The 10,547-nt window shown below is 44.9% G+C and overlaps 1 long non-coding RNA gene across 1 annotated transcript in view; it reads right to left on the bottom strand.

The window, feature by feature from the left end:
- The window catches only part of LOC106806366, a 44,979-nt gene extending 34,488 nt beyond the window's left edge, over positions 1 to 10,491 (bottom strand). Inside the window, exon 1 of the long non-coding RNA XR_001393536.1 lies at positions 10,412 to 10,491. This is a non-coding gene — a long non-coding RNA (uncharacterized LOC106806366). The remainder of the gene's footprint in view (positions 1 to 10,411) is intronic.
- Between the last annotated feature and the right edge of the window lie 56 nt (positions 10,492 to 10,547).

Here is a 10,547-nt window from a genome sequence, read left to right as displayed (position 1 = left end):
CAACAAAAGTACGTAGCATAGTGCGCTAAACGGTGTGTTATTTTCGTTTTGGGGCCAAACTCTATCGTATGAAACCGTTCTAGCCTAGCAGAATGCCCTAGTTCCTGAGATCGGCGATTCCGTGTCCGAATGATATTGTACTCACAAATTTTGAGAGAAAGGGGCGGCGTAGACTGTGATTGGAAGACACAAAGTGTCAATCCTCGGCTAGCGCCTCGGGATCATGGCCGCGTTACGTCCAGATTTTCTCTCTCCGGTCAGTTACACCAGAGCTCGTGGATTAAGTAAACACGACATTCTACACTTATGGAATACGCATTTGTTTTTGCGACCTGGATGATGGACCCACGATGGGAGGAGTTGCTAGAAATGTCCACATAGGCAGCTGGATACAGATAGCACAGATACAGATAGCAGAGGGATAGCTTTACCCACATCGCTAATAACGTGTAGAAGCCATGCTAGCTGTAATCCCACTACAACAAGCTTACAGCTCTGTAATCCATCCCTAACACCAACCAGTACAGCTGTTGTATTTTTGTTTTATAAAAAAGGAAGATTTTGCGGCGTTTTTACCTGAGATAAGGAATGTAAAATATATATAAAAATCGATGTATATATATATATACACTACAGGGGTAGAAATTAACTTTTGAACAAGGGAGTCCAACGGACACCCTACCCTCAAAAAGAAGGAGTCCGCAGTTTGAAGTTCAAAACTAAAGCATAACAACAATAACGCATGTGCTTATTTTGAAGATTTCAGGGGCCACTACAGACACGCGCCGCGGTAGTGACGCACGACCCTGAAACACACGAGAAAGCCGGCCAGCCAGCATTCACACACACGCACGCACACACGCACGCACACACACACACACACACACTGCTGGGAGACAGCGAATGTAGGTTACCTCTCCTCGCTGCTGCTGCTGCTGATAATGAATTCCAGCGCGATAAACGAGTACTTCTGCGGCAATTGAATCCCCGCGGAGCTTCGATAACATGCCGCCCCGAGAGATCCCTCTAATGAAATCAGGCACGCACGGACGGGTAAGCCCCCACCCGCCACCAGAGGGGGTGCATGCTGCTCCTCTCCGTCGTCATCGTGGAGGCGGGACTGTGAGGGAGGCTGCCGCGCGCAGAGATGCTGATACTGTAATCATCAGTGGGTCAATAATGACAAATTTTCATTATTAAAATTGACATTATTAAATGTCATTATTGTCATTATTTGTCATTATTTGTATTTGTGTATTTTGTTATTTGTATTTGTATTGTTATTGGTTATAACTTGTCATTATTTTGTCATAATTTTATCATTATTAACCCCTGTAATCATATATATCGCTGCAGCGATGCGCGTAATCAAACAAGTGCCGCAGAGCGACAGCGCTCAACTGACGTGTACTGTAGCCAGGTATTCTTCTGATAAACTCACTGGCAACCGAATCAAGTGCGCCCTCCTGCCACCGCGTTCGCGCTCAAAGCATATATCTAGGATACTACTAATACTATAATACTAATAATATTAACACAGATCTAAAATCTATGATAGGCTTTGCTATACCTACTGGTAGTACAGTAATAAAGATACAGCTGTGTAACTTTAATGACTTCGCTATATTAACATGTTATCATGAATATGGGTCGAGCGCGAGCGTAGTGGTGGTTGTGGGGGAGGGTAGGTGGAGGGGGATGGTGTGGTAGGGGCGGGTGGAGGGGGCTCTAATAGCAAAAGCAGTTCAGTCCTTTCTTAACAGTCAACAAATCCATGTTTAACCCTCCTCTTGAGGGGCAAAATGTTATCAGACACTTACTCTTCGCACGTCAGCGGAAAGTAGATTTCATGGTCCTTTCAATAAAGTGATAAAAACGCTTTTCACTCGGTCCTTTAGACCATGTCCTCAGAAAATGTCTGATATCTGACCTTTCCCCCACTGCCCTTTGACCTGTGACCTCCAATTTCGCGCTGGTGATCGCTTCATCACACTATACATCGAATATTAAGAGCGTAGGTCGAGCCGTTGAGATTTGTGCCGCAATTCCGTATTTCCTCCTATACCTTAAGTTAAGGGAAAATATTCCCCCCACCATTGACACATCTTGACCTTTGACCCTTGCCCCCAAATTCGACATCCCGAGTCCTTTTCGCGATCCCCCCGACGTCCGCGAATATCAAGACCGTACGTCGATGCGAATATCAAGACCGTACGTCGAGCGGTTAAGATTTGTGCCCAACTGTTGACGAACGGACGGACGCACGCACGAACGGACGGACGGAGAATCATGCGAGTCAGCTGGGCTAAAAACAATCAACGCGACTCTTTAATGTATAAGCGACTGTAGCCGAGATGAAATTCGCACGCATTACGGCACTGCGGCGGAGCAACAGCAGCAGTAGCGGAAGCAGCAGCAGTGGCAGCGGCAGCAGCAGCAGCAGCAGCAGCAGCAGCAGTAGTAGTAGTAGTAGTAGTAGTAGTAGTAGTAGTAGTAGTAGTAGTAGTAGCAGGAGTAAGATAATATAGGCTATATATTATAGGCTATATATATTATAGGCTATAGATTATATAGGCTATATATATATCCTATATTATCTTACTCCTGGTAGTAGTAGTAGTAGTAGTAGCAGCAGCAGTAGCAGCAGCAGCACCACCACCAACACCACCACCAGCAGTAGCAGCAGCAGCAGTGGCGAAAGGGAATTCCGTCTGCTACGGAGTACGGAGGAGGCGGAGCGGACGACTCGTGCGTTTTTGCGGCAGCGCGCCACGCGATTCGGAAACTCGCGCAGCAGTTTATTTGTTGACGTTAACCCTTCGGAATTGGGACGCTTCGCTTTGCATCGACTAAAATTTCGAATCCATTCTACAGCAAGCCGGCAAACCGCGGCTGCCGCCGATGCGAACGCTCGAACGTGCAGAGGGAAGTGAAGAGGAAGAGTGAACACGGTGGGAGGGTGGTGAGGGTGAGGGGGTGGTAATCGGCGCGTCGTGAGCTACCCAGAACGGCAGCCGGCCTGCTTTTGACGGCGATTAGAAACAACAAACGCCGCGCACCTTATCTATACGCGGGTTTACGCTCATCACAGCCTCCCCGGGCGATGAGAGGACTTACGTTATTTATATCAAGAGCTAAGACATGTATTATTAGCTCGTGGTTATATATTATGGCAGCGAGGCGAGCGCGCATACACACGTACGCGCATATACACGCATATACACGCATGCCTGACGCATATATAATATATTCACACGCATATATTATACGCATTATCATATACACGATACGCGCATACCGCGTTTCGGAGGTTGACTATAGCGTGACTGACGTAAGTCATTGATAATCAACCTCGTGGACTCGGCCACGGGGACGTTAGGAGAGAAATTTATGGGTGGTCGACATCGTCTGTGAATATGCGGGCTTTACATGGACGCACTCAAGATTTTTGCGAAGGAATCGGGGCAGCCGGAGTTCTTGGTCCCGTATAACGGTATTCATTTATTCATAAAGCTACAGATATCACATTTGCCGCGGGTGGATGAGTCTCATTGTATTGAGAACGCGACAAAAATATTATAAGTGTTTTACGCTGTTGAACTAAAAGCACATCCGCTTATTGTCTTTTTTTCTGTTTATTATTTATTATCATTTATTATCATTTACTATTTACTCATTGACCCGTGACGTCCGTTCGTTCGTCCGTCCATCCATCCATCCATCCACCCACCTAACCACCAACGCATCCATCCAACCGTCAACCCTGCCGTCCATCGATCCACTCTACCTTCCATCTATCAACCACCCACTTAAAAACCACCTACTCACCCACCCATCCATCCATCAACCCAATCATCCATCCATCTCTCTCTCTCTTTCTCTCTCTGTCTATATATATGTATATATATATATATATATATATATATATATATATATATATATATATATATATATATATATATATATATATATATATATATATATATATATATATATATATATGATATCCATTAATCCACCCACCCGTCACTCATCCATCCACTCGCCATCCAATATATGGATGTGTACGTCGGGGTTTCCACAGACGCTGCTACATTTACTCCTCCCACGCTCAGTAATAATGCTTCCGGTATTTTGCTCATTATTCTCAGCCCCCGAGATATTCGCCATTCCCATCACACTGTGAGTTCAAGCTCCCGGGTTCTCCTTAACTCTACATCAGCGTCAGAGAAGCCACCGCGCAGTAATGCATATATGCGCACGAGGCAAACGGACCGGGGAGAAATCGGTGACTCAGCCTCCCTCCCTCCTGTAGGCAGGAAGCATTGAAGCACCGCCTGTGGTCGTTGAAGAAGGACGCTGCGTATTTCTTTGTTGGCAATTTCAGCTTCCTCGTTAACATCCGCCCCGCACGGGGGATGCGAACTTATACGGAGCGACCGGTGAATCATCACACTGTGCCAGTCTCTTGCAAGCTCTAGTATAGCAGGAGAAGGGGTTCAAAACTGTAGTTTGATGGGGTAATCGATTGCTACACTGTCTGGCGGTGAGTCACAGACTTCAATGTCATCCGCATGTAAAGCGCAGTGCAAGAGATCTCATTTCAAGGGCACAGCCACGCATTCCGGCAGATTGTAGATTGCACTGACGGAATGAGAAACAAAAATGCGTACAGCACTTACATAAAATGATTACATGATCATTAATCCAACCCAGCAACGGTTCCCCAATTATAATGAGATTATTAGGTAATCAATATTAACCAAGCAATTAAGCAAAAAAATTTCAATGCGACAATGGATATCTGCATAACTGTGAATCAATGACGGTGGATCACTGAATACGCGAATAGCTAGTATACGGCCACGAATGCACACGTGCACGCATGAAAATTTTCAGAATTTCGGCACACTTTAAGATACTGTAGACAACTCCCCCAACCGACGTACGTCGCTCCTTTTACCAGTTATTCTACAGTTTCACCGAAGCCATACATAAACGCCTCCTCACACCAGGCTTCACATCTCATGCAGTCTGTAACCATAGTAGTACCAACGCGTCACCGCCCTCTCTTCCCCACACCCTCGAGTTACTGCAGGCCAGCATATGATGCCATCAGTGGCAAACTTCCAACGAAACTTCCACGGATGCGAGATTTTGCTGGCATCCGCCGCACGCCGACAAAGAGAGAAAGAGCGGTCCGTCCCGCGGCGTCTGCGAGGGAGATCTGCCTGCCAATCAAGGGACGGAGAGGCTCTCCGATGCGCTGCAGCGCCGAGCGGCCCGCACACAGGCACTTGAAACGTTTCAATAAAATATAATGCTAAATAAATACGAAATCTAATACTAGTAGTAGTAATACAAAATGCTTAATGTAAATTTCTATACTCTCTTTCACCTATTAATATTGCCGACAGTTTGTTTCCTGTCAATTCCGTATAAATGCTCTATGCACACACACTACCGCCGCCATTGCTCAATGTGCACAGTGACTGTTAATATATATAGTATATTATATAGTATAGTATATAGTATAGTATAGTATATAGTATAGTATATTATAGCTATATATATTAATGTAAGCGTGCAACAGTCGCGCCGCGAGAGCAGTGGCATCCGGCAGCGTACGTTGGACGTGGGATTTGGACGGAATTTACAGGAAACTGTTGGCGAATAGGTGAAAGAGAGTAGGGCTAGTATAGGCTATAGAAACATTCGTATTTAGTTAGCATTATATTTTATTGAAACGCTTCAAGTGCCTGTGGGCCCGCACGCAACGCACGCACTACCCGCACGCACGAACGACATACACACACATAGTCAACACGACAACACACACGGTGGGACAGGTCCACGCGCACAAGTCGCACACGCACACGCACACACACACACTACACCATACCAGCACACAACATCAGCTGAACATTCAGCGACAGCCCGCCGCACACTGTATGTGAATTTACTGAATGGAAAAATCATCATGTATCCGCTACACGGAAGAATCACGTCCGCAGAACCAAGGCAGCACTACTATACTAGCAGCGGACAAAAAAGAGGAAGAGACTCGCGAGATATTCACTGCCCTCCGCACCAGCCGCGAAAAACGCTATACCAGCGTAGGTTCGCTATAACCTGCAACTCTAGCTGCCCCCCCCCCAGATAAAGATGAGGGAAATATCATCATTAGACAATAACCTTACCGCGGTAAAAAAACGAAACGTCGAAATACGAGATGCGGGATTACTCGAGAAAGGGAAAAGAAGAAACCTCCGCGCGTACGTTTTAACAGTCGCGTACACACGCACAGCCACACGCACTGCACGCACGCACGCACACGCAGACACCGCACACACGCACAACGACGAAACACGCACAGCACACGCACACCCGCGTTATCTCACGAGACCTTTCACTGGTGAACACACACACGACACGCCACCCACGGACGCACGCACACGCACACACAGACCCGCGTTATCCACGAGACTTCACTGGGTGACACACACACGCACGCGGGATAATTAAATTACACAAAACACCGATTAAAAAGATGGCGATTAGAAATGCTAATCATGCCCGCGCAGCAGCAGCAGTCAGCACACATGAACCGAATGCTTCTGCACGCGTGCTAACTCTAGAACTATAGCCCTTCGCTCTGCCGCAGGCCTGTGGCAGAACGAAGCGCTATAGTTATAGAGCTGCGCGCGTGCGTGTTGAGCATCACTGATATCCTCGCTGGACCGCTCTTTGTGCTGCGAACAACACGCTACCCGCTTTTGAATTAACTTTGAGAATAACGATTAGTATATTACGGGGGACATCGACATGCAATAACAACTACACTTGCCGGCGACCCGCGCGCATCTTACATAGATCCCAGATCCTATGCCTCCTAGACTAAGAGCTTACGCTCAGATACTACCGCCTATAGATCCCAGATCCTGCGCCTCCTAGATCTTACGTTCAGATCTTACCGCCTATAGATCCCAGATCCTGCGCCTCCTAGATCTTACGTTCAGATCTTACCGCCTATAGATCCCAGATCCTGCGCCTCCTAGATCGTACGCCTCCTACGCCTGCTAGATCTTACGCTCAGATCCTACCGCCTAGATCCCAGATCCTACATACGCCTCTTAGATCTGGCATCGTGCTCCGCGTGCGGCAACCTCCAGTTTTTCAGAGAGATGTTATTAGGACGAGACAAGATGATTACGATGCGAGTTTGGCGAGCCCTACCTTATTCAATTAGCTCCACGAAGCGGTCAGCTACGTACGTACAGCGAGACTGTCCCGAGTGTTGAAGATTGCAAGTGCGCACAGCCGTCTAGTCTCTCGGGCCGTCTCAGGCTACTACGTCTGGCAGGGCAGGCTAGGGATGCGATTACGCATTTGGCGAGCCCTACACCTCATAATATATTCCTGACATCTTCGTCTGCCAGCTGCGCTGGGCGGTGAAGGCGTACTAACAGCCGGTCGCCTGCTTTCCAGCAGCTGCAGTGCGACTCCACGGGACTGGACTTCACCTGTGCTCTCTAAGCTACTGCGCCTCACCACCCCTTCGACTTTGAAGACTAATATTTACGAGGTAGTAGACGACGCTACGACTAAACCAGCGTCGACGTCTGCCCAGCGCGGGACATCATTACTTCACGAGTGTATAATATCAAGAGCATATAAAGAAGGATTGATAATATCATGCTCTTGATGATATGATAATATGGAGTATTATTATACTATACAATCAGGAGTGTCATAAATTAATAATTATAGTCTATATTATGATGACACTCCTGATACTATATTATACACTCCTGATTAATTCATGTGTAATTGAAATTAGATGAGGACGATAGACCAAAGAAAGAGAGAGGGAGAAAGAGAGGGATGGGGGAGGGGGAGAGGGGGAAAGGAGAAACAGAAGAGAGGGGTGGAGGGAGCTAGGAGAGAGAGAGAGAGAGAGAGAGAGAGAGAGAGAGAGAAAGAGAAAGAGAGAGGGAGGGAGAGCAGAGAGTGAGCGAGGCAGGGGTGGTTAAAAATCAGAGCACCCATAAAGAAGAAGTTAATTAGATACACTTGCTTTTCGTCTTTCCCCATCTGCCTCTTCTGTGCGCGCTCTCTCTCTTTCTCTATCTCTCTCTCTCTCTCTCTCTTTCAACCCCCCTCTCTCTCCCACTTTCTCGCTCTCTCTCTCTCTCTCTCTCTCTCTCTCTTGTCATTCAATTAAATTGTCTAATTCGGAATCATGTCATGACTATGTGATTTGTCATTCTGGCACTAACCAGATCATTGCTGCTGCTACTGCTGTCATGTGGAAGGAACATCAGATGCTGCGCAACGCAAAACGAGTCAACGCAACTCCCTTCTTTGTCCGGAAAAATCTCGTACGTTCAATTACAAATCAGTACATCATGTATACGCATGCAGACGTGTATACGCATATGACACACCAGCAGGTCTACTACACACACAACTGCATCAGCACCGAAGCAGCATTCTGCATCCAGTAGTTTGTCATGCTAATGAGGTGGCCGTTGGCATCTGCATTTCCCATTAGGGGTAGCGGCCAATGTGTGTCACAGCTGGCCAGGCCTCACTGTTATTGTATTAGTGTTTACTCTAACAGCAACAATGAATAACGTATAACGACATCTATAGATAGACGTCAGGTGGGTTGCACACGAATTTTAACCACCCTTTTGCAGCTTTGATTATGTTTTTAATTATATACTCTGCTGATGAAGAGCTCAATGAGCTACTGTACATGGATATGACATAGGTCACTGTCTTTCTATCGGCAATAACTTTAGGAGGCTATCCCTTGTCGCGGCCCTACCTTCCCCTTATTCTCATCGTAAATGACTACCATAAACTGTAAGTCAGCACATGCACATGCCTACAGAGTAATATGTATGTGCCAATGGAAACTTAGTACCTAACAAGTACCAACTATGTACAGGATCACACTGAATAAGGTTATGCAAGAGTTACCAGCGAACCAACTTACAGGCAACTGTCAACACCAAATACAACATTCATTCTTAGTCTCAGGATCATATTGTTCAGCTGTCCTTATGGTACTAAGTATAATATATACTTGAAATACTAAACAAATGGCAATGATGGCGTAATACTCTCACTGCTAGGGCATAACTTTAGTTACACAAAGAAGGTTTTAGTTGGCTAAATAATGCATTTCTATTTCTGCAAACAAACAATTTTTGACCATGTTGCCTTGCTCAACGTTAAAAACGATTGTCACGTGTGACTGTGTGGGTTATTTTGCAGACCCATGTGTTTCAGGATAACGGTTGGCTGCTTGTGTAAACCAATGAGTGGATTATCTTTGTTTTTTATGATCGTGCACGATCTGATAAGTTGCGCAAAACCACTTTCCAGCCAAGGGCTACAGACCGAGGGTGTTTCTTATTTATTCATTTAAAAGCAAAAGGATTGTAATATCTTATAAACGGCATATAGTTTCAGTTATAATATGGATAAATTTGCCCTAAAATGAATATCATTCGGTATAAATATAATTGCACTTTTGTGATTAGCCCTCGGTCTGTAACGTGCAAAATAAATTGTCAAATACGCAACTTTTTGGGGGGTGGCAGCACGGTCGCGGGTCTCCTGGCGCCGTTCAAATATCGTCGCGTTGATGTGTAATTAATTATAACAATTAAATTAGGTATCTGGTAACAAATACGTGTGGGTATAGACGATTTGTTATACAGTAAGTACAGTTGTATGCAGTAAAATCCTAGAGGCTACTGTCCCTTTAAGTATTTGTTCAGTGTAAAATCCACTACACAAATAATAAACATGTGCACAGACAATGAACGGAGCAAAGCAAAAGTACTAATATAGGATTGTTTTAGTTTTGATTGAAAAAATATTGAAACATAACATATTTTTAGTTTGATCACACGGCATGAATGTCAATATGTCAATAGGTACTTATGTCTAAATTAATACTAACCGTATTTCCTGGCAAAGGTCACACGGTACAATAAATGAACAATACTAGTAATAATATCATAAAAAGTACAAGTACAACTACAACTTACAAGTACAAGATATGTTTATGGTAGATACAATAATGTAATCCAACAGAGTAAGTTAATAATGCTACCCATTAACTACCCGTAGGTAAACTAACTTCACTCTGTTAGGTTACATGATTTATGTTCATTTTTTTCACTTTATTTGTCATTACGCCAGTGAAGTAATTACATGATGATGATGAGAATTTTGAAAGATATCCGTTCAAGTTTACACAAAAATACGCAAACATAAGTAAACAACTTCCATTCTGCCAGCGAATAACAATAAGTGAAAAACCTGTTGATAATTTAATTGAGATCATTAATCTTACAAACTAACACAGAATCAAGACAGACTGCATACTTACAATTTACCGCTGACTGGTTTGAACTCTGCCTGCTCTTTCATCCGTGGAGATGTGAGAATCCGTGAGAATCCGTCACAAGATGTGAAAATGTTCACTTGTTATTTTTGTAGGGGGCGCGACATTACAGTAAACAAAC

The sequence above is a fragment of the Priapulus caudatus genome, unplaced genomic scaffold (assembly GCF_000485595.1).
Source record: "Priapulus caudatus unplaced genomic scaffold, Priapulus_caudatus-5.0.1 Scaffold156, whole genome shotgun sequence".
NCBI classification, from domain to species: Eukaryota; Metazoa; Priapulida; class Priapulimorpha; order Priapulimorphida; family Priapulidae; genus Priapulus; species Priapulus caudatus.
This window is presented reverse-complemented; position numbering and strand designations above follow the sequence as displayed.